This window comes from Lonchura striata, chromosome 6 (assembly GCF_050655825.1).
Source record: "Lonchura striata isolate lonStrDom1 chromosome 6, ASM5065582v1, whole genome shotgun sequence".
NCBI lineage: Eukaryota > Metazoa > Chordata > Aves > Passeriformes > Estrildidae > Lonchura > Lonchura striata.
In genome coordinates, this window is record NC_140708.1 from 10,747,204 (window position 1) to 10,772,649 (window position 25,446).

Sequence of the window (25,446 nt, forward strand, 5' to 3'; positions counted from 1 at the left end):
AACATCCTAATGGGGCTTTTGTTCTTTCACCACATACTGCATGCAGGACTTTGAGAGGTGTTTTGCAGCAGAAGGTGTTCAAGATGAAGTTTCTATCCATCCTGCTGCACTTTTCTCCTACACAGCTGCTGGTCATGAAATGATGGAAGAAAGAACCTAAGGAACTGTCATTGGATCTGCCTAGAGGTTTCTCATTGTCTTGGGGTGACCAAGACACTCATCTCGTTGATTTACAGAAATTTCTGCTCCCATACATGAGCCTTCAGTTTATTTCTAGCCATCACCTGAATTTCCCCACAAAGTGTCAGAAGATAACCAGTAACACACAGAAAAGGATGCATCAGGGTGAATTACCCAATAGCTTTTCACCCCTATGTCTTCCAGACCTTCCCAGAGCTGCAACACTTCTAAGAATATGGGTGGGAGGTGAGAGCATTCTAAAAAAATAACAGGATGAGCATACAACTTCCCTGCTTTCTTGAACCCCCCTCATTTCAGCAAAGCCACAATACCATAAAGATGTAACCAAAGGCACAACATTCCTGTCTGTGTATTTCAGAAATACAGCCAGGGACTAGGAGTGGGAAGTAGCTACTTAAAGTTTGGGAGAAATCTAAAGTGTACTCCATGGAAAACCCTTTCTGAATGATCCTCATAATTTATTTTATGCCACCTAATTCTTTAGGAAAGTAAAACTCAACACACTTCTCTTTAAAGGCTCATTCATTTTGTTGTGACAACAAACCATCTTGTCTATCAGGAGTGCTGATCTTGCAACCAAACCATCTTTCCTTGGGGCTCAGAATTACCAAGAGCACCAATTTATTATGCAAACAGACCAACTGATAAAGGAAACCCAAGGCTCTGAACTCTTCTGTCAAAAAAATGAAGCCCTTCTTGCCAAATATAATTGTTATTGAAATTGCAATGACTAAAGCAATCCTGAGTTGACATTGTCACATAGGAGGATACTGATGAGAGATTAAGTTTTAGATCTAATTTGCTCTATTTAAACAGTAATTCAACATCACTGGAGCACAGTAAATGTTTTTCTAACACATTTATTTAAAAGGGCTTGGCCAGGATTTCTAGCTGCTTGTAACCAACTTCAGAAGGACTGAATTAAAAACACAAGACTTCAAAATCTACTAGAAACATTTATGGGAGAAATAAAAAGGAGTGATTAGCTAAAACAATCCACTTTGGAATTAAAAGAGCTCAATCAGGATTGATGTTGAGGTAACTGGAATAAATCTTATCTTTTGCAGCTGACCATTACAGCATATGACAGAGTGAAGGGGTCTTTTAGAATGTGTCACATCCCATGTATTAGGCAGGAATACTGGCAGTATCCTTAGCCACAGAAGTCTAAAGCAGCAGCCAGAAGGCTGGAGCTATGAGCAAACAAGACAGAACACTGTCTTGGGAGTGGATTAACATCAACACAATATTTCCCTCACAGAGAACAAGCTGTTACTGTCAGGACCAACCACAGCAGCTCTTCTGCAGAGCTATCACAGAATACATCACAGGGAAAGATTTCTAGTATTGCCAGCAATATCCAAAATTGGGTAGGCAGCTGGAAATAAGGGGAACAGGACCCTTCAAAGTGACCTGCCAAATCCCAGAATTGCTGAGCTAAAAGCTATCCCCGGATGTGCCAGAGCACCTTCCACTGCTATTCCCCCACAACTCAGTTACCAGACACACTCAATGACACATTGTTCCTCACGGAACATAACAGGGAAGCAACATTTTTAGCATTTTCCCTTCTACATGAATCAATACATGGAAAAATCCCTCAAGAAAACTGAAAAAGTACCTCTGTAGTATTCTGTCACAGCTGAGATGGCCAGGAAGGCTTCAACCCACACAGAGTAACACCACACCACCTCAGAAGGCTGCAAGCATCTGCTCTTGGTGCTCTTCAGCCCAGCCTTTGATCCCCTCAGGTTAATGCACTGCACCTGTGAGCCCTCTGCTCCCTCTGGGATTGGTCAGTGCCCCTGGGCACTCCATGGCTCATTGCCTTCAATAGCATTCACCTGCTTTGCACAGCTGGGGCCAATTAGGGATGAGGCAGCCCCAGCCCCACTCCCAATTACCACAAACTGTGTACCTACAGTATTCTCCTATTCCAACATTTATTGACATTCATGAAGAATTCATACAAGTCTTATTTTGTTTAAACTGGAATTCTCTCTTGAGAGAGAGGTTCAATTCTTTAATCTGCACCCCCCTGCACAGTGACCTGGCAGCTCTGAAACAAAGCATATTAGTGGTGTTGATGCTGTTCCCCATGGCCTCAAGGCCAGAGGATAACTTTCTCCTTGGTACATTAGTTTGCAAAAGAGCTGAAAACACCCAGGTTCAGCCCAGACCTCTCCCAGCCCCACTGCAAAGCAGCCACTGCTGTGGCACATAGATATTTTCAAACATTTCTCTGTTGCAAGTACTTTAATCATGTAAATTATATTAGATTTTTAATAGATACTCTTTTTTCCCCTGTCTGTTTCTGAGTTTCAGTAATCAAGATTAGCTTGTGTTGGAAAGGACCTTAAAGGTCATCTTGTTCCAACCCCCTGCCATGGGTAGGGACACCTCCCACTAGATCAGGCTGCTTCAAGGCCTGACCAATGTGGTCATCTCAACGTGAAAATAGCTGGGTTTACCAAGACCCACTTAAGTAATTGGGTTAAAACTCTGGAAAATATGACTTATCTATCTAAAGATACCTGAGTTAAAGATTAACTGCTTTAGAGTTTGCAGTGACCGCAGGACAGGTGATCACTGTCACAGAATCTAGAAATACTCAGATACAGGATCAGTGTTCAAACACTCCTCTGCTCACCTGTTCACAGCAAAAACTACTGTGAAACAAAATAGGAAATGACAGTCCTGATGGCTGAGAAGGTCCTGATGGTGTCTGACTTGATGAACTTGTGAGTTGGGTCCCTTGCAGCTTTTCTCCTTACAGACGAAAGGCTAGGGGGCTGGGGAAGGGGAGGGAGGGGAAAACATACAAAAAATAGCCAAACTAAATCAACAAACTCCACACAAAAAATCCCCCAAAACCTCAAACAAAGACCCTTAAAAAACACCCTAGCAATAAACAGACCAAATCCACATAGCATTCAAATCAAAAGACAGATTCAATCAAGAATGAATTCTGACAAACCCATGTCCAATGAGCCTGCTCTCTGCTCCTTCTCGATTCAATCCCTCTCCTCTGTCTGCACACAGCACTGCACTGGTGCAACTCCCTGTTTTAGCAGGAACTGCTGAAGGAGGAACATGTAACCCTTCCATGTGAGGTTTGTGAGGCTAAAATAACATTGGTGGAGTTGGTTTGTTTTGTTGTTGTTTTTTTTGTTTGTTTGTTTGTTTTTTTAATAGACAAGTTTACCAGCATCACAGAAACTTAGTAAAAATTCAGTGACTTTTAGTCATCCTTCTAGGGAAAAAACAATCTGAACTTTTAAAATGGACATGTGTTTGAACATCTTGCATTTGATTAACAGAGAACAAAACCTCCACTGGGATATGAAATGCAAAGGTGGAAAGCCTCATGTGTGTAGCATTGCATGGCACTGCCACCTCCTGTGAGCAGGACACGCTGTGCCATCTCAGCAATCAACAGGAAAACAGGACACAGCCACTTCTGTGTTCAACACACCAGGAAAATCCTGAACTAGGAAAAATCGGCTTTGGCTCTTCTCTTGGAAGAGACAAGAAGCAAGCCAGACTACTTTAAAAATAATGAGAATTCAAACCATGAATTATAATGGGGACTTTTTAATAATAGATAGGCAGGCACCAAAAATGGCTTTTCAGCAAAACTTAAATTTGAAAAAGCCTCAGAATTGGTTTAAATAGGCAAGCTTTTCTCATCAGGAGATCTAACAATATTGCTTTTATTGCTCTAAACAGAATTTGTAAGAAAGCCTTGTTTTCTCCTTTCAGAGGGTGGCTCTGGAAATATAAACCATTAATGTTCTGTAGTTATAGAAGCCACTGCTGAGAAAAGCAAACACACACCCTGGAGGGAGGAGCACAGACCAACATGGCAAGTTCCACAATATCCCAGGATCCTCATCCTGGGTTTCACTTCTAAATGGTAAGAGACTGGGAGGATGGTACAATGAAGAACAAAAAAATTTACTCTACCTGAAATATCACAAGGTTCCTGAGAGCAGCAAGCTCTGGAAATAACCTAAAATTAATGTTGTGCTCCTATTTTATTCAGGCTGTTATTTAGCAGACTTTACAATAATGTTCACTGAAGTAGAGCTACACTAAACTGGTCTCAGTGCCATCATTTGAGCAGTGCCTTCCATATAGTCACTGTTATAGCCAACAGTGCAGTTAAATAAATAAATAAAAACTTTCCACCTTTTATTTTTTAATCTAGCAGATCAAGCAAAGCCGTGGGAGATTTCAGTGAAAAATTACAATTACAAATTGAAACAAACACAATTCCTGGAGCGAGAAAAAGCATGTGGACTACACTCAGGCCAGAATTTTTTCAGAAGTTCAGCAGGATTGCTTATTGGAGACTAGCCAGAGCCCATTAGATAATAGCTAAAAAAAAATATTCTAATTCAATTCTGGGACCTCTATAAGTCATTCCAGGTATGGAAGATATTTCCATATATGTCCACAAGAGTCCAGTATTTTACTGGGGTGATTTATTTACTATACCCTCTGGAATACATCAAATTTCAAGTGAGGGCAGTTGGAGAACACTTTTCTTTACCTGCCAAAAAGTCTGTCCCCAGGGCCTGAATATCACTGGGCCCTGGCTTCAGTAGGGTTTATAATTTCACCTCAAAATTTTAATCTTATTTTTTTATTATCTTAATTAATTTTATTTCTGGTTCATCATTTTAAGAGCAAGATTGAGACAAATTTGAAATGGTAAAAATGCCCCTTCTTCAGCTGGTAGGTATTAGCAGCAGATTGAGACAAATTTGAAATTGTAAAAATCTCCCTTCTTCAGCTGGTAGGTATTAGCAGTCAATAGTAAACAGTGACCTCATTCTCTGGAAAACAGGAATTCTGGCCACCCCAAAGGCAGAGCAGGGCAGACCAGCCTCCAACAAACTCAGATTTGTCAGAAGGAATACTTACCTGAAGCAAAAACATTTTGTGGAAACTATTGGCTTTGCTGAACTTATTTTTCCCCCATTCCCAAAACATAATATCAAGGATGAATCTTTACTTCTAAACTTCCAGAAGAAACCTGTTAGTTTTCAAACAGGTGGCTTGATAACATCAATAGAAAATGCCAATAACCAGGGAGCTGGAAAAGCCCTGGAAATTGGTTTTACTCCATTGGCTGCTCACTGTTCCAGAGGCAAAAATAAGAAAATTGTAGTCTTGATCCACAAATAAATCTCAAGGCTCACCCATGTTCTCCTGGGTTTCTAGATACTCTTTCAATGGAAATGGAGCCTAATTCCAAGTAAACTACTGAGGATGCAGCTCCCTGCCCTGGACCAGCCCCACATATCAATACCAACAGTTCCCATTTTGTTCCCATTTGTTGGGCCCATATCCTTTTGTGTAGGATACACTATAGTTCCTTGGGGATTGAACCCAGGGCAATGCCTGTTCAGGGATTTACCGGAGCACTGTGTGGTCTTTAAATAAAAGCTGTGGGTTTGCTGCTGTAGGGTCATAGGTGAGGTTAAGTAGATGTCACCAAGATTGTAATTCTCTTTTAAATTTGTTTGCATTATCCCAGATTATGTTTCAAATGTCATTGGGCTATGGATCTCCATGGCCCTTCCCCTGTAATTGCTGATGTAGTAAATTGTATCCATAATTGATGCATGTTGCAGTGCTGGCTTGAGGGTGCTCCTTATTAGCTGGTGATCCTTTTCATCAGTTACTTCCTAATGAGGTAATATATCTGAAAAGAGCCATTGATTAGTTCCTAATGCTGATGGGGAAGATTGCAATGGATGTTTCAGCTGGTATAAATCACTTGTTAGGGAGTTTGCTTGTCAGGGAGTTTGCTTGTCAGGATTCCAGCTTCCATGCTGCTTAACTCCTAATCCTGCCCCAGGATACCATCACATCTTTCCATGATCACGTTGGAGAGGTGAGGGTCCAACCATGCCCACCACTGTGCAAGGATGGAGCCAGTAATGGCAAGCAGGGCTTTGATCTGCACTGAGCATCCCACTCATTTGAGGGACCAGGAAGACTTAAATAGCACTTGTTGCTGACCTGTATATGGCATAGGGATCCAACCCTGGCAGGTGGTGGGATGCATCGAGAGGGTTAAGTTCTGTTGTGCCAAAATTAGCCCAGCTCTGGTTGTGGGTACACTACACCTCCACATGTTACCTCCTTTTACCATATATTGTTTCCATGTAATACTCTGAGCAGCTACTGCTCTTGTAACATCTGCTCTGTTTTTTGAAGTGCATATATTGGAAACAGAGTAAGCAAATTTCCTCTTCAGTGGTTGGAGGTTGTGTTTTACATAATATAGTGAAATTTCCCTCTGCCAAATTCAGCCTCCTAGAGTTGTCCCATTATAACTTATCAGCAATTGTCATTGAGATGTATTCAGGCTCAAGCAAGAGTACAACTGTTGCCACAGTGACTGTTTACAGGTAGGAAAAGTGAGGCTCTCCCTCCCGTGGCTCAGGATTGGTGATGTGTGTGCCCAGCCTGGCTCATTCTGGGAGAAGAATAACATGATCTTCAGTGGACATGTACTGGCATCATTCCCAAGATTAATTTCTGAATAAGTAAAATAATATTTTTTCTCAAGTCTCAACAGGGTTTGCTCAGGTTAACCCAGTAAAAAGAAGAAAAATCCACTGTGCACTAATTCCATGTTTTGTAGCACTGTTTTCAGTAGCTTCCCAGGGAGGTAGGCCATGAGGTTTAGTCATAGGCAAAGTTCCAGTTTGGGGCAATTTTACTATGACAGGCTGTCCTGGTTCTAGTCCTCAACTCACAGGGCTCCCAGTAGGTCCATACCAATTCTTTAGATGCTGAAGTATTTTGGAGAGTTGAGCATCCTGCCCAGGTGTGGTTCAAGGCCCTATTTCAATAAGCCATTGGCTCTTTCTATGATTCCATTGGACAGGGGGTAGCATGGGGTGTGGAATACCCTTTGAATTCCTCTCTCTTTGGCCTGTTGTTGTTACCTCCTTACAGGAGAAAAGTGAGCCCTTATCACTTTGGATGGGATCAGAAGCAGGCAGATTTAAGAACCACGATGACACTCCCCTTTCTGTGCTCTGCCCACCAGCCCTTTGGCATTGGGCTGCCATGTGTAGCCCGAGACTCCTCCTACACCTGTGAGGATGGATCACACCCTGCAGAGGGTCTGAGTGGCCCCAAGGAATCAATTTGCCATGTGGACCATAGATGTAATTATAATTTTAATCTACACTGAGGGCATTCTGTAAGAATGGTTTCACAGTTTTTTCCGTTTAAGGGCCAACCTTTGCTCTGTGCAGCAAAGCAAAGTGCTGCCTTACTTTAATTTCTGTGCCCTAATTTCTGATGGCACCATTCTCCTGATCAGTACTATTCCTGATTTGAGGAGCCTTTTATCTCTATTGCCCTGATTTTAGTTAATTCATCCACCTTTCAATTCCAGTTTGTGGCTGGTTTGTTATCCTTGGCATGGGCTTTGAACCATTCTATTCTGTATAGGATTTTTCTTGCTATATTTAATAATTTCAAACCTGGAGCTTTCCAGATGGAAGATTTTCTTGCTTCCCAATTCAGTAATTCCTATTGGCAGACCCATTGGGTAGTACCAGTCCCAACAGCACAGAAGTCCATGAAGATTATTTTTGCTCCATTCTGAGCTGCTCAAACAACTGTTCTTAACTCTCCTACTTGTGCACTATCTTCACCCTCTTCTATCACTAGTTTGTGTTGATGTTTAATACAACACTTTTGTACTGCTATTTACCACTTAACCCTCTTTACTGAGGAATCAGTAAACCAAGTATCTTCTGTTGGCATCTCCTCAGCGAGGGGAGGTGAATCTAAAGTTGGTGAGGGTCTGAAAGGTTGTGTAATGCTAATGGATCTGCATTGAATGTAATTTGTAATTCAGAAACTTCAGTTGGTCCTTCTGTTAATCTATTCCTCTTGCAGCCACCATTAAGGAGACATTCCATTTCCTGACTGTGGATTTCTGTGCAACTCATTCTGGGAAAGCAGACCTCTGTAAAATAGACTCCAGCAAATTAAATGGTTCTCTGGTTTGTACAGACTGTACAGTTTGTTCCTGATGTATCTCCTCAGGTTGTTGCACTGCCCAGAGTAAAGAGCAATGGTAGAAACACCAAGCATGTTTTCTCCAGTACCCTGAAGTTCCCATTAACTTGCTGTAATTCATTGTTAGATTGTATTCATTCATTTCTGTACATTGCTTTTAAAGTGTCTGTAGGAACTACTGTACTGCCTGCTATCCAAGTGCCCAAATTTTACTTCTTTATTTGGTCCTTGGCATTTTTCAGGTGGAATTTCAATTTCTTCATGTAATGCTTCCCATATGGCTGGTGTTGCTTCTCCCACTTCTTGACAGGAATCTCCTCCAACTAGAAGTCATCCATATGTTGGTACAGTTTCACATCTGGGAGGAGTGAGATGGTAACAACTCAGCAGGTGCAGCATGAGCAGCAGTGGGTGAAGGTTTATAACCCTGAGGGAGCCTCTTAGAGGGATGCTATAAACTTTCCCAGGGAAAGGCAAATTTCTCTTTGTCCTCCCCTGGTAGGGGAATCCTAAAGAACGTGTCTTTTACATCTAGTACTGCTATCCATGGCTGTTAAATTTGCAATATTAAGTTCTGCAGCTGTTAATGGGTCTGTGTTGCCATTCAAAAACCAGTAGACAACTATAAAACAAGCAGGCTTCTTTCGTGGACACACAAGTGAATTCAAAGGCAGATGAATCCTTTTAACGATGCCTCTTTTTAAGGAATCTGCCAACCCTCCCATCAGTCCTTTTAAGCTGCTGCTGGCAGGGGATATTGTTCCACTTTAGGTATTTTAGAAGAAGGCAGCAGTACTGATATCTCAATAGGCTGATGAACTTTTCAGAACCTGAATTCCCTCACATTTGGATTCGATTTGTACCCTCAGCAAACCAGTATGTCTCACTGTGAAGCTCCATAACGTTCCACACAGGAGTTTCCAGGTGCACCCATAAAGGAAATCAAATCCTAAAAGTTGTGTTTGGGTGGCCCCTACAAGCACTTCAACCTTAGTCAACTCTTTTCCCCAAAAAGCCAGACAGGAATACTTGCTGTGGAATGCTTAGGAGCTGTGGTGTTTTAAACACAAACCTCCCACATTTCATCCTGCACAGAAACCAGAGATCAGAGAGTCCATCAGTTTTAAAAAGAAGCAGATCTCCCCTATCCTCCCCTGTCCCTCCTGCCCAATATACCACCCATGCTGTTAAAGAATAATCATGATCTGTAGTTAAAAACTTACCAGGACCCCAAAACACTTGAATTTCTTCCTCACTCCATAAAAATCAATGTTCCCCAGTCAGACAGATTAGCTACATGTATTCTGTCACACATATTCCGTCTCAGAATTCTTGCTCCTGCAGTTCAGCCAATTCTGCAGGACATCAAGGAGTTGTATGCATTGCCATACTCCCCCTCATTAGTTACCTCAGTCCTAATTAACAGCCAAAAAGGGAAAGAGTCGGGGAAAATATCAGAGGTGGCAATAAAATTCTCACTACTATAATCCCAGACATCATCATCCCAAATCTCAGAATCCTCATAATGGGCTGATTTGTGAATTTGACTGGCTGTTCCCCAAGAGGGTGACTGGCTTATAAAAAGATCTAATTTTTCTTGAAGACATTTTTTTGCTTCAGCCAATTGATATTTTGAAATTCCATTTTCCTCTCTATGGAAACCTACCTGTATTTCCAATTTCTCTTTAATTTATTTTTTAAAAGCCAAATGGTTTTTTTAGCACATTCTTCTTGGGTCAAATCATTGTACAGACCTGCACCAGGAGCACACCTCTAGGAGCCAGAAAAGCTGTTTCTCTCTCACAGAGCAATATATGAAATAATAATAACAACAATGAAAGTTATATTATTTGCTTGATTGTAGTTATTATTATTATATATTGTTGTTATTATTATTGTTGATTCACTTACTATTTCCTTTGAAGGATATGTGTGAATTTCCATACAGCATTCCAAGCCATCAGCATTTAAAGCTGTTATTGATATTCCTGTCTCATGAAACCACTCTTAGCTAGATTTCAAAGAAGCATATGTATTTTTCTTTATGTTTAAGTTTATAAAATATAACTAAGGGGACATGTAAAAAACCCAGTATATTGGGTGGAAAAAAAATCATGAGAAAGCCAGTCACTGAGGATTTACCTTTCCACAGTTCTGGTAAATGAAGAGGGGGGTTTTGCAGCTTTTGAAATTTGAATTTTGGTGGGTTTTTTTGCTATCATAACAGCAGAGAAAGATCCTTGCACAACTAGACTCCATTCTAAAAAATGTGTATAAAAATAATACAATATGAATATTAAATTTTTCCATGCCAGAATGCCTTGCTCCATGGGAAGACAGTATTGTCTGTCTGATTTTGTTGTCATTAGAAGTCGTGATTATTATGCCCGTGTCATTAACTACTTTTCAGCTCTGTCTCTGGTTAATTGTTTGCTCCACAGCAATCTTCTTCTCATTCATGCATTGTTTATGAGGCTTTTAAGCAGCTTCTTGTTTATTGAGATCTGATTTACTTGATGATCCTCTAGTCCATTGTTGAAATGGAGAAGTGTTCCTCCTGACAGTTCCCAGGCTCTGGCCATTAACTATGGCTGCAATATTCCTCTTTGAGATGTATCTTCTGTCGAGCTACTCGTGTACAAAGATTTGTTTTCTGCAAACCATCCATCACAGATTTATAATATTTTCTCTGAAATATATAGACAGCAGAGAGCTTGCAGAGGGCTAGGAGCACATGAAACTGAAGGCGAATGAAGACCAGAATTAAAAGCATTCCTGTTTATGATACATGTGTTGGCCTCAATTTGGCTCATGACTTTAAAAAATCATGCAGATGGAAAGAGGTAAAATCAGTGCTGGATGAAATTGATGTTTTGAGGGCAATCCCATGAGCAATAAAAGGCAGTTTAAGTTCAACTATAACAGAATGTTAAAAAACGCAAATCTGGGGGAAAAAACCCAAGCAGTAAAAATCCTTTCTTCCATCATTTATCTTTCAGTAGCTTTATGGCTCATATAAAGATAAAGGTTTTAATTTTTTCTCCCCATGTTAGGTAAAAAGAGACAGCTAATGACATAATTGCCTTTTATTCTGAAAAAAATAACCTGTTTTTTGTCCACATCATTATACTGGCATCCAAGTTCATAATTTCCTACCTGCTAGCTATTGGTAACTAAAGGTGTCTCCAATTAACTTGCATTTTAAGGGAGATCTTAACATCAAATCTCCAGTTACATTCACAGTAGAATTAAAGCATCACATTGATTTAAGGCATCCTTTTCTGCTGAGGTAAAACAAATGCATTTCTTAAAACAAAGAATATGCCAGTAAATTTTGACTTGTTCTGGACTGACAAAAACGTTCACAGGTGGTTGCTGGTTTCTGTACCTGTGCATCTTGTTGAGCTCATTTCTGATCTTATTCAGGCTAGCAGGATGTAATATATATATATATTTATCTAGATTTACTCATGTTCTGCCCAAGGAGCAGGATCTTTTGGAAGACTGGCCAAGTTTGGAACCCAAAACTCCTTACCCTGTGCAGGAGACTGAACTTCCACACAAGGAAGCTTCTCACTTAGCCTGGGGGCTGTGGACACCTCTGTCCAAGGTGACCTCACAGGCCTGTGGGATTTACAAGCACTTCCCTCTAAAAAAATCAGTGACAGCAAATCACTGGTTTAGTGGGTGTGCACTGTAAGAACACACATAGGTAATGCTACAACAAACTTCTGCACTGCCCTAGGATCTGTAAAACTCTTGTGCAACCAGAGAAGTGTCCAGCATGGTCCCAGGACCAGGGGAAAGTGTAGCAGCGATGGATGTGGGAAAATAGGAGGAAAGAGCTGAAGGAGGAAATATTTTTGTTGTCCAATTCACTGAGTACATAGCAGGCAGCTTATAAGAGCTGCTCCTGGTTTGTAAGATTTAATGGAGCAGTGCTCCTCATTTTGAACATAAAACAGATCAGTGGCAAAAGGTTGATCTTTCCTTACCAAAAACACTGTAAGAGTCCCCATTTTATATGATGCAGAAAAACTGGGAAGATCTCTTGTTGCAAACCTTGAGAGATGCAAGATTCCCCAGCACTCAGAGGGAAGGGACTCAGCAAAGGGAAAAGAGTTTCTCTTTTTTAAACACCAACAGCCACGGGAATGGTTCCTGATGGAGATGCCCAGAGGCAAGGGAGACTCTTAGCCCACATACAGTAGTGCCATCAGCTACCCCCAGCCACAGGGTCACTGCAAAGCCTGATGATGGAAATTTGCTTTCTCCAGGTTTTCCCAGGCCTGCCTGGAGCGTTATTTCAGTTCCTTTAGCTGTAACAGCAATTTTTAAATGACTAAGTAGCTTTTTATGCTTTGCTTGCATTGTATAATCATGTGGTGCAACCATAACTTTGAAATGGACAGTGATAGTGAGCAGTTATGCTGTGCAGAAGGACCATTAACAGTGCCAGCCTAACGATGTGACACAGAGAAACAGGAGCAGGGAATAGTGCTGAGACCAGGAAAACCAGGGCAAGGATGCAGAGCAGACAGAAATGAACAAGATTAGAAATATGGCCTTAAAAGTGGCATGCAGGATAATACAGGAGACCCAGGAGAACTGCACACCAATGGCCAGGTGCCAAGAGCTGAAGGAGATCAAAGAAGAAAAATTTGGTTTCGGGGCAATGATGAAGACTTGCTCAAGGACTGTGCAGGCAGTTTGGGGCAGCACAAGTTTACCTGAGCTCTGGGCTGGAGCCAGCTGCCTTCCCTGGGCTGAGGTGACCTGTCCAGGCACAGGCTGCTGGGGCTCTGCTTTGGAGACTTAGAGATAAGGTCACTTCTTCCCCCAGCCCTGGAAGGGCTGCCTTCTTGCTTTTACTGTTTATGAACACAGAAACCCTCACTCTGTGATTAAATGACTGCCACAACACCTGGACACTGTGTGTTACTATCACAGATACCAGTGGAACATGCAGGTGCCAGCACACAGGGAAGGTGGCTCCTGTTTTCTGTTTGAAGGCTGAACCCTCCATATCTTGGCCTGGGGCACTGGGACACACCCAGCTCACCCTGCCTGTGATTGCTAACATGATTTCCAATTAATACCCTCTGGTGAGTTATTTCACAGAGGACATCCAACGTGGCAACACTTTTTAGTTGGCAAAAGCTGCTCCAGGAAGCCTCAAAGGTTCCTTTTTTCAGACATTCTCTCTGAATTATCTCTGCAGGTAACACCCAGCAACAGCTCCCTGTATGCAAAGAATCTAAACATCCCATTTTCTGCCATTTCCAACACTTTTCAGAAGTGTACTGAAGCCGAAAAATATAATCAAGCTATCTTCTCTGGCTAATAGCTTTTCTGGACCACTGAGTCTACCCAATCCTGCTGACTTCTTTGTATAAGAATTCACCTTGGGGCAGAGAAGTTGATGATTCCAGGGACTCATGCTAGCAAAAAATCTGCCCCCAAAAAGGAGAGAAAAAGTTAAAAAAGTTATGCTTCTACAAGCCTTTTCTATTACTTAATCTTTGTTCTGAGAAGCTAATGATGATATGAAAGAATTATTTAGTATTCAAAAAAAATCAAAAATTCAAATCTAATTTTTAGTTGAAACTTCTTAACTTGTCTTTACTTTCAAGTACTAATTTCCTCCAAATACTAAATACTCTCACTAAAAAAATAAAACTCTTATAAAATATAAAACATTTTGAATATTTTAACCAAAAAAGAGACACATTTTTCTTTGTGTCTTTTTGTAACCTATGAGTAAATGCGTTCCTTTTCTCCTTGGAAAGACTTGCATATGAACTTCTCCAGTGCAAGTGTGAAATTATTCAAACAACTTGAGAAGAACATGTGCTGCCATAACCTTCTTAACTTTCTCCAGCCTTGATTGTTGATGCACAGCCCCAACAGCCCCCCCTGCCTCTCAGAAACCCTGTGGCAGTCAGCTCCCTGGCCTACAGCAAAAAGAACTCCCCAAAACCCAAGCAGTTGCCCTTTTTTGCTACCTAAGCCTCTTCCTCCTGCCCATCTCACACTTGTAATTCATCTCCTGCATCTCCTTTTGCAGAAATGCCAGCAATGTCCTCTCTAGAAAGGCAGCTGTTCTTCTGTTCTTTCTTTTTTGGTACTTACTCTGTGCATGATCCCTTCTTGCCTGTATTTCCTAACTGTGTCTATTAGATACCCCAGCACCTTCTGACCCAGCAACAACACATCCTATCAATCTCCTGTACACTAAAACCCAGAGCTTCAAAGATTTCACCTTCCTAATTTCAGTGTTGTCATTAATCTGGACCATAACTCTCTAAAAAGGAAGTCTTTCAAAACAGAAATCAGTCATGAGGAGAAGTGAGAGGACAAATGTCAACACTTAAATGAGTATCAGGAAGTGATTAACTTCATTTCATGCTAAGAAAAGAAAGATCCTCCACCCCATAAAACAGAATCCATACCCTGAGGACTCCTTAGGAGCCTTGCCAGATGTGAATCAGTAATTACCTTGCAGAATAGCACTCAAACTGATTTTATTTAGAATATAACCAGAGCAACAGCAGATAAGTGTATTACTTCTGCAAAAGATATTATGAAGACCTGTAGCTTCTCTTTCAGCATGTGCTTTATAAAAAAATAATACTAATAATTTTAAAAGGTGTGTGAAACATGGAAAACTTTGGAAATCATCACACTGAAAATTCTGGGAAGCTCAAGCTGTTTGACTTATTCAAGAACAGTCACAGAGATTACTTGTTTATGGTTTACAATAGCTTAAAACACATAATGACAGACTCCATGGGAAAATAACTTCAGATTAGATAGCTTTCCAGTCAAAAATAGCAGTAAAACTTGAAACTGTGGGAGGCTGAAACTCCCTGCAATCAGGATGTATTTTTCTTAATGAGAATTAAAAGAAAACACTGGGAAAACCACATTATGTGAGTGGTTTGATTATTTGACTTTTAGAGGATTCAAGACAGGATCTGATGTCTATATTATGAGACAGTTTTAATGCAGCAGCCACATGAAAATACCTGTTCTCCTTAAAATCACTACAGAGAGGACCCATGTTCTGCCTACCTGGTGGCAGGGCAGCAGCAGCACAGAAAGCCCAGCTTTCCAGCCAGGCAGACTTCAGGTATGGATTTGCCACCCAGCTGCTCCTTTTTGTCTACAGGCTCCTGAAGCCTGGGCTGCATTCCCAAACTTTGTCTGTGCTAAAGGTGCCCAAAGAGAACCCTGTTAGGAACTCCCCTCAGACAGCTGCTTAGCTCTGACAGTTTTCCTGGGGGCAGCAAGAAAATCCAAATGAGGTGGGCAATATCACAGAATCATAGACAGTTTGGGCTGGAAGGGACCTTAAACCCATCCAGTTTCTCTGTTCTGCCATGGGCAGGGACACCTTCCACCATCCCAGGCTGCTCCAAGCCCCAGTGTTCAACCTGGCTTTGGGCACTGCCAGGGATCCAGGGGCAGCCCCAGCTGCTCTGGGCACCCTGTGCCAGGGCCTGCCCACCCTGCCAGGGAACAATTCCTAATTCCCAATATCCCATCCATCCCTGCCCTCTGGCAGTGGGAGCCATTCCCTATGTCCCGTCCATCCATCCTTTGTCCCCAGTCCCTCTCCAGCTCTCCTGGAGCCCCTTTAGGCTCTGAGCTCTCCCTGGAGCTTCTCCTCTCCAGGGGAGCACCCCCAGCTCGCCCAGCCTGGCTCCAGCCTTTGGAGCAGCTCCGTGACCTCCTCTGGACTTGCTCCAGCAGCTCCAGGTCCTGTGTGCTGGGGCCCCAGAGCAGGTGGGATCTCACCTGAGTGGAATATAGGGGCAGAATGCCTACAATGTGGGATCAGGCCAGGGTGCAGTTCTCTTTGTGGGTTGCTATCCCACATATCCATAGCATATCCATTCATGCTTCCCTATCCTGGACCACATTTTCTTGTGCTTACTATAAGCTGGTTTTGTAATTCTTGGTATTCTCGATGTCTTTCTACTGCCCATTAACCTGTATCACTTTGGATTGTAATTTTTAAAGGTCTGCAGTTTGAGCAAATAGTTTGATTTTCATTTTGCTGCTGTAAGGGGATGAGAAAACATCAGCAATTTCTCTGTGCAGACTTTCCCAAGTTGAGGAAATGCTGTGACATGCTGTAGACTATTAATTCTTCAGACAATAAAGAGGATATTATATCTAGTCTGCTAAGTTACATGTATTCCTGTGTCCAGGGGAGTCCAATATTTCCAACAGCCTGTCCCAGTCCAGCACCCTGACCCAGGGCCCAGAGACTGCTCCTTCCTCCCCCCAGTCTGTCCCAGTGTTGGCTGGATGTGAAGCATCCTTCATGGGCAGAACCTCTGCTTGCACTATCCCCTGAAGAAACGTTCCCAGGCACATTCCCAATTCAGATGAATGAATGATCTCACTCTTCTGGAGAAATGCTGTGCCTCCTGGCTCCTTGCAAAGTTTCTCACTAGGCTTGTTATCCAGAATTTTACTGAAACAGCTCAGCATATGTTCTGCCTTCAATTTTTTTGACCAGAACTGATATTTCAAATAGTTGCTGTCTTTTATGTGCCATCTGCACTGTCTTCAGGGTTACACAGCACTTTAGCAGAGAGACATAATTTACATAAGGAATTTATGTAAGGCCTATATAAGCAGACTGAAATTCATATTTATGCTCTTTGGAGCACTTTTGCCACTAATATTTCACCTAACAGAAATTCCACTTTTTGCAAGGAAACCAAATCCAAGGTTACCCTAATGGTTAAACATGGTTTAAGCTAATTACTGGAGCTCAACATTCACACAGGGTAAATGCATCCATTGAAACAAAACTGTGCCAATTCATTGCAGCTGAACATCTGCCCATTTATCCAAACAAATGCTAGAGATATCTTTCCAATGTGTCTAAAACTTAGGGAGAGGAGTCAACTAAATGTGGCTGCAAAGCCTGACAATGTGCTGCTATCCACGATCCCTCATTAAAACTGCCAGAGAGCAACCTCTGGCTTTGAGTTTCAAGAACCCTTGGAGAGAAAATAAGCTTCCCAAGTCAGCCAGAGAAGGGTAGTTTTTGTTCTTAAGGTATAATAGGAAATACAATATAATTATTAGTGTTGTAGAAAGATAAAGGAATAAATGTATATTGAAAATTACAGAAATGCTCAAGTGTGAAAAATCTTGAGGACAGTCTTTGGCTCAGAGCCAAAGTTTTACCTGACACAGATCAGTCCCAAACTACTTTTCTCTGGCAATAGGAGCAAAGACCTGGATGTTCTTCTGAGTTAAAGCATTTTTGTATGTGTGAAGGTGGGGAGTTGTGCATAAAGCTGGTATTTCAGCTTTATTTCAGTTTCAAATATGATTAATCAACTTAGTATTTTTCCACTTTGCCCTTATCTACTGATGACACCTTTAGAAGAGCAGATTAGATTCTGGCTACACATTCAGTACCACAAAATCCATAGCATCCTTTAGGATTTCCTACAGTTACTTTACCACTGAACATACTGATTCTGAACACAGAAGTTCCCATCCAGTTTGGATTTGCCACAGCAAAAAACTCCTTATCTCAGTTGATAAAATACATTGAACAAGGTGGCTGAACACATACAAACTTCTTCCAAAAAATCTCCCTGCAAATCTTTTTTTTAAAGATGTGGGGTTTTTTTTTTTGCAAAACAAAAAATAGGAGTTATATCACTGACACCTATGAAACAAGAAACAGAATGTCCAAAAAAGTGAAATAACTTTGTGAACAAAATTTCAAGGAGAAATAATTCTTAACTATAGGGCTGACCTATTTCCATAGGGTAAATGTTAAAAGACCTGTGGAGTCCAAGTGCCTGCAGAAGGCAAAAAAAAAGTTAGTATTCTAGAGAAAACTGCAGAGAAATATGAAAAACCACTGCTATAAACTGTAGAATCAGCAGCAAGGATTCACCGGGGTCTGAGCTTTGCATCCACTGGGGGAAAGGCTGAGGGAGGATGCTTTGCCTAAGTTTGGAATCCAGTTATAGTATAGAGAAGGAAAGTGGGCTTCAGGCATTGCTTCCTCCTTGAAGCATTTAAATGAGGAGCAGGTAAATACAGTGTCAGAAGTTGTAGCTGTAACAGGAAGAGTTCCTGAAAATGGCAGAAATCAGGATGCCAGTCACCAGTTTTAGTTGGAAATTCTATCAGCTGCTGAAGTGTCTGGAGCCAAACATTAAAACAAAAGGTCAGGCAGAAGGGGCTGGGTTCTGAGGGTGCCCCACCACAGCTTGGCTGTGCTCAGCACACATCAGGGGCTCTCTGCCAAGCCAAGGGGGACACCTGAAAAGGTGAAGCACAAGCCCTGCCCTGAGGCTTGTCTGGGGCCAGTCTTGCCCCACTGCACACAGACAGAGCTGCTCAGGCACCCAGAGCAGCCCTGCATGGAAGGAAGGAGGCTGATGTGCCCTGGACACCATAAAGGCCCAGCATTCATTGTGATATTCAAAAGCAAAAAGCAGGACTTTATTCCCAATACATCATGAAAGGGGCTGAGCCAGGCCTCCAGGGATGTGTCTGGACTCTGCCTGTTCCTGGCAGGAGAATCCCCAAAGACCCTCAGTGGCCACAGCCCCAAGCACGAGGCAGAAAAGGCAGTCAGAGAGGTGCTTCGAGGTGCTCTGTCAACGGCAGCCCTGAAAAAAGACAGGTAAAGACTTCCCTAAAATCTGGCACTACAGGGAGGGCTGTGCTCCAGGGCACCCAGAAAAGCTTCCATGGTGCTTGGGAATGAGAGGTGGGCCAATGCCCCATGTTGCTCCTGGCCAGCGGAGCAACGCTCCTGCTACAGTACAGCTGTGCCAGGAAACTCTGAGCCACAGAAATGCCATAAAAGTTGTTTACATATATCTGCAAAGCATCCACAGTGCCTGATGAACTTACTTCTCTGCCCTTTCACCTGCCCTGAAGATATGCTGCTAAATAATTTACTTTTGTGGAAACAATACATAGCTCAGTAGGAAGAAAACCTTGAAAATCAAGAGCATTCTTAATGATATAAAATTTCTGTAAAGGACCCTTAGAAGCTACAAGCAAATTTGTTGTCTAAATTAAAATACCATACACATGTAGATGGAGGCAATTTCTGGATTTGCTGGGTTTTGAGAGCATCACTTTTATAAGGTAGCACAGCACTACTCTGTATGCTTACCTTCGCCTGTTCCATGACCTCTCTTCTAATCTCATGGCAAACAGCTCAAAGGAGTTTACTTTCCTAATGCTCTACTTGTTCTCCCTTCATTGCTAATCCAAAGATTTTAGCAGTCAAACAAGTTTAAACAATTGAATTTACAATTATGAACTTGCTTCACTTCTTCTTAGGAAAATTTGTTGCTGTGATAAAATTTTACTTCTGGTTAAGATCACAGCAACACTGTTTTTGTTTAGAGTTGTTAGACATTATTTTCATGTATTACACAATGTTACTACACCATAAGCTCAAAAGTTTTGTGTAGGATCAGGTATTTCCTTTTTTTTTTCCCTTAGCACAAATTATCAGAAATTTTCAGATCTTTAAGTAACAGAAGCATTCAGCAAGTGTAAAGTTGTCTGGGAACTGAGAGTTCAGTGCAACATAATGTGGGTAATAATTGGCTTTATGGAGGTGGAAAAACAACCTTATTGTTAAGGGATTTTAATGTTGGCACATATTTGGCATGCAAATAGAAATTAATGCACATTGTTAATCTGTCTGCCTCACCAATTGCTCCATGTTATTAAATCTTTCCCATTAGACTCTGGCAGGCTTCTGAAAGTACTTCCGTCCAAGGAAACTGTTATTAGATGGGTATTCTTGAAGAGGTTCCAGCAACATCTCAGCAACATTGGCAGTTCCAGAATATTTATGAGCACGTAACAACTCAGTGTTGGACACAGCTCCAGGTGCAATTAATATCCTCAGAACAGAAATTAAAATTGCAAAAGGTACCACTGCACTGCTCAAGTGAAACCAGAACTCATGCATGTACTTCTGAAAAATCCCTTTTTCCATCAGACACTCCTCTCCATGGAAGAACTTCTGTGATCAGGAGGTAGGGTGACTTTATAGTAAAGCATAATCACATTTCAGAGTCATGGTCCTGCACATCACAGAGGGGATGACAAATGGGAGCTTCTGGAATGCTGTGCCAGCACTGCAGGGACACTGTCCTGGCTCCAGTGGCAAGGCATGGCTTTTCCTGCAGCATGTACATTCAGCACCATGCACAGAGCTGTGTGCATGGGCTGGAAGGAGAAGGGTATGTTTGTGTTTGGGGCAACACTGCAATGGCAACTTGTCCCTTAGATCTGTGTCAAAAACGAATGTTGAAGGCATGAATCTCTATGATTGCTTGCTATAAAAGACATTGGATATAACTCCATAGCCATGCATGTGCCACATCCACACACAGATTCAGGATTGTTCCTGGTGGGAAGGAAATGTCCCTGTGCAGGACATGCTCAGAGGCGTGGGGAGGTCAGAGAGATGGAAGAATTGGGTCTGCTGAGCCTGAGGAGCAGCAGGAGGAGAGGACAGTGCTCCAGCTCCATTAGGTGACAGGCTGCAGGAATGAGCAGCTTTCTGTGCCCAGGACAGGTGGCACACGAGCAGGGAAGGGCCACGGGTACAGCTGCACAAGAATGAAGACAGATGAAAGGCAAAAGAAATAAAACACTGGGGATGCAACAGTTAGTCAGAGAGAGAGAAACAAATAGCTTTCCCAGGCATTTTCCTGGAGAAAGCAGTGGGAATGCTCAGAGAAGGCATTAAAACAATTCTTATCTTAAGTCTCTGCAGCTGGTGTTTGTGAACATGTGGAACGTATTCTACATGATGTTATGGAAAGATAGTGTCCCTAATTAACCAGTCATGTGACAGGTGTTGTTAAGAATCAATCAGGTCTTGGGTGAACTATCTTGCCTATAAAAATGTGAAGTCCTAATTAAGTTTGTTCTTGTGCCTTCTGAGCATGGAGTCAAATGTCATTGCTTCTGCCATCCCTAATCCTACAACAACAAAACACCAACAAAATTTCTAACAGGAACAGAAGAAGAATTCCCTTTATCCAAAGGCAGTGGATGGCAAGGAATAACTGTTTTGATCACTGATTAGATAAAAATCTAAAAAATCTCTTTTTTGACCACCGCACAGTGCAGTGATGGCCTCAGCCAAAGCTGACTTACTAAATGAGTCCTGGGCACTGTGAGATCAACACCATCAGTATTATTTAGCTAAAATGAGATGACAAAGATGCTTATGCTAACTCTCTATAACCTTGTGTAGCAACTGCAAGAAAGGTATAATTTTAAGAATCTTTCCAAACTGACATGGATAGAGGCTTGTTTGTAGGGTATTTTAGGGGAAAACCCTCCCAGCCAAGGCCTGGGCCCAGGCCGGTCAGGAAGTGTGTCATCAGATCCAGGAGTCTCTGTGCTAAAAATACAGTCAGGTCACTCCAGCTTCCTAATTTTGGCCTATAAAAGCTGGACCCACTTTCAGGGTGAATTAGGAGACCGCACCTATAGGTGGACATAATGTGCAAGATTTTCCCAATTGCTGGGAAGGGTTCTCCCAGTCCTCGCTGCAAAACGGGGCTCCCCAGAGAACACAGACTCGGGATCATGGTGGAGTATTCGGGCAATTGGTGATTTCTTAATCACTATTTTTTCTCTCATATGCAGTTTTATTCAATGTATCATTTTAGTTTTGAGTCGCTATTATATTCATAGCAAAATAAGACCATTCTTTCCATTGGTGTCTGTGTTCTCTAAATCACCCCGATCAACTGGCAGAACAGCAGGTTGTTTGTGCTTTGCTTGATGGTGGCTTTTCCTCCTCTCTTCCCTTGATTTGAAAGGTCACCTCAGACACAGTGTCCCAATGTTTTTCCTGTTCTCCTTAGGTTTGATTTTGTTACTACTTTTTAAAACAACATTTAATTATCTGACCACAAGCCCCAGGTTCATTGACTAGTGACCTGGTAATCCTTTCCATACATATTTTGCTATGAGTGTGAAAATTATTACAGATGTTAAGATTCTAAAAGTCAAATAAAGGAATCAGTTCTCAGTATCTGATGAGAAGGGTTAGTGTAGTTATTGCCTTTGCTCAGCACTGCAGCTGATTTATGACTATTTATGCAGACTGTGAGATGTTTTATGAAATTCGCTTTATCTTTGTGTTATCATGCAAACCTTTTTATTTGTATACAAAGCATCTCCAAAACATTTTTCATTAGTTCCTCACAGCCCATTATTTCCTGCAGGATTAATGACAGTTACATAAATATGGTGTTTTTCTCAAAACAGACGTGCTTTACTTTGCTGTCTTACTATCAAAAGACTATTGGCTCTAAAGCAACTCTTTAATGCAATCAAACAAAGGTGATACTCAGTATGCTTTCACATAATTCTTAAGTGTTATGAATCTGAGGAAGGGCTACATAGGCTATACTAAGCCATTTTTCATAGGAAATGACAAAAAACAAAATACAAGGAAAAAAGGCAAAAGCTGTGATAGACAATAAGTGACAGGAGCAGCTTCTTCCCAGGCTATATTCTGTCCATTTGTTGTCTTACACATGTCAAAGAACTAGTGGAAGGAGTGGAAGGAGAAGAATTTTTGCCCAACCACCAACAGTACTTTTCCAAAATTAAAGCCTTTTCTAAAGGGAAAAAAAAAATAATATTCAGATTTTATAGCTCCAAGTATGAATCAAGAGCAATGTTTCAAGACCACACCACCTCTCAGGCAAATCTTCTGTCAGTAAGTTCCAGAGAAGTCCCTGGAACAACACTGCTCTGAAGAAAAGCAAAAGTAAACTTTATCTACACCTCTCAAGCTGTTTCTTCCTCAGACAGCTCAGGCAAGATGACAGATATAAATCCACCACAGTCTTGCAGCTACACTACCAATTTCAATGCATAGCTCTTTACTAGCAGAGCTTACAAGTGAAAAGGTAACCAGTAACACTTCATGCCATGGATAAAAAGAGAAAATAATGGGGAAGAGTAAAACGAGTAATTGTGGAGAAAAAAAATAAACATTTCAGAATTAAAAACATGTAAAAGAGAAGTTTTATAACTGATGTCACCCATTCAAACCCTTACAACTTGGCTGATACTTTCAGTGAGTCATCATCCTAACAAAAAAAAAAAAAAGTCCAATATGATTTTTGTTGTGACTTTCTGGTTCATCTATCAGAAATTCTGTGTTGACTTTCTCAAGGGTAACAGAGAAGAAGGTAAAACTGGAAGGAAAACCCTCACTTAAAGATTACTTCAAAGAAATCAAAATCAAAAATACTGCCCTTTCCCTGACATTTCACCAATGTCACTTCACATGTGGCAGCTGATGCATTCTCCATGTAAACATGTCCCTTCTTATCCAAATTTATATTTTTAGATTAGCCATGGCATAGATGCAAATGCTTGAACTGGTTTCCTGCAGCTCGGGCACCAGAGACAGGGCAAGTAAGGAACTCTGCCAGCACAACCAAGTGCCTCTGCTGAAAGACTGAAATTCCTTAGGCAAAGCAGCAGCAGCTTCCTTTGGAGGGGAGACAGGAAAAGAAAACGAATACACAGCAATTAAAACATCATTCCCCTGGAAGATCAATGGGCCATACAAATGCAGGAAAGCAGCAGTGCTGCAGCTAGGAGCAGTTTGTTAGGAAAGATTCGATTTCTCTCTCTGATTTTTTTAACCTCTGTTAGATAATTCCTCCAGTTTCAGCCCTGGCACCCTCGTTACAGGAGATATTTCAGCTGGGTCAGCTTCGTGGGCAGGGACTGCTGGTGTGCTGTGGAACTGGATCAGCCCCCTGTGTGCCAAGGACTCCATGGGCAAGGGAAGGAGAAGTGGTACCCACAAGTATTTGGGTCATTTTGGGTTAGTTTTCCCTATGAAATGAAGAATCTCCTACAGCCTGTCATATGCTGCAGTTTGAGAACTGCTCCCAGTACATGCTGACAAGCATATATGCATACACAATTAAAGATTATTTTACTTTTCAGCAAAAGTAAAGGCCAAAGTTGATGATATATTTGCAGAGCATATTTCATGCAAGGAATCCCATATAACATATGAGAAAGCAATGCAATCCAAAACTTCATTTGCCTATAAATTCAGTACATTCAGAAAAGCCCTGAGACCTGCAACAAATGCCATACAATCCATGCTTTTCTTTCCATGCCTTTTGTCCCTTCTCATTTATTTACCTGTAAGGATTTTGTATCTCAGGATCAGAGCTTGTCATAGAAGAGAATGTCTATTCTATGAAAAAACCTGCCATTTCCAGATGTGCTTTGGCATACTCTTGCCATTTTTACAGAGCACTGTTTAAACCAGTAGAACAATCAGCAAGAAATGCTTTGGTTTTTTGGTAAGGATGCTTTCCCTTCACTACTCTCGGAACTCTCAGTGGATAAGAGTTATAATTAATATTTCATTATTTTATGTAGAAGCCCAAAGAAAATGAGAGCAGTGGATCAGGGTGTGCAGTGGTGAGCGAGTGAAGGCTGCTTTCTTTTTGAGGACTGGAGACTCACAAGGATTTTGAGCTGTTTTCCTTTTACATTCTTTGCCTTTAACTTCCTGGGGCAGGTTTGTAAAGGACACAGCTAATTAGGAATATCAGAGACCTCTTGAAATTGCCTCATTGACTTCAGTCAATGAGGAGCTATTATTTACAGGATTTTCTGTTCTTTTTCAGTCACCAAGAACTTCGCTCTAATTTCACTTCTCATCTACAACAAGCTGCTGGGACTGAGTTGGGAAATAAAAGGAAATAAGTTACAAATATCATGCTTATTGACAAGCATGAAAAAAGAAAAAGAAAGCATGATTTAGAACTCTGTATTTTATATATAAAATATTTTCTTGCTTTTTTTGTGTGTTTTTTTGAGTTTTTGTTTGGGGTTTTTTTGGGGTTTTTTGTTTTGTTTTGTTTTGTTTTGTTTTGTTTTGTTTTTGCTGCAGGACAAGGTAAAAAAGACATTTTAAGTAGACAGTATAATATATAAATACTACTAACAACTGAACAGAGCCCAGGGGACCGCAGCAGATTTACAGGTGATAAGATTTTCAGGGGCAAAATTGCCTTTCACCTGCAGTGACCAGCAGAAAAACCCTTATTTTTTATTTTGAAAATTGAGTGAGTTCTTCACTAAGTCCTTGATCTG

At 41.4% G+C, this 25,446-nt stretch overlaps 2 long non-coding RNA genes across 4 annotated transcripts in view; both read right to left on the reverse strand.

Moving 5' to 3' along the window:
• LOC146767028 (uncharacterized) overlaps positions 1-24,930 on the reverse strand; it is a 40,667-nt gene extending 15,737 nt beyond the window's left edge. The window contains exon 1 of the long non-coding RNA XR_014956253.1: positions 1,823-24,930. This is a non-coding gene — a long non-coding RNA (uncharacterized LOC146767028). The remainder of the gene's footprint in view (positions 1-1,822) is intronic.
• The window catches only part of LOC144246565 (uncharacterized), a 538,094-nt gene that overhangs the window by 265,418 nt on the left and 247,230 nt on the right, over positions 1-25,446 (reverse strand). The gene's annotated exons all lie outside the window — the stretch shown is intronic.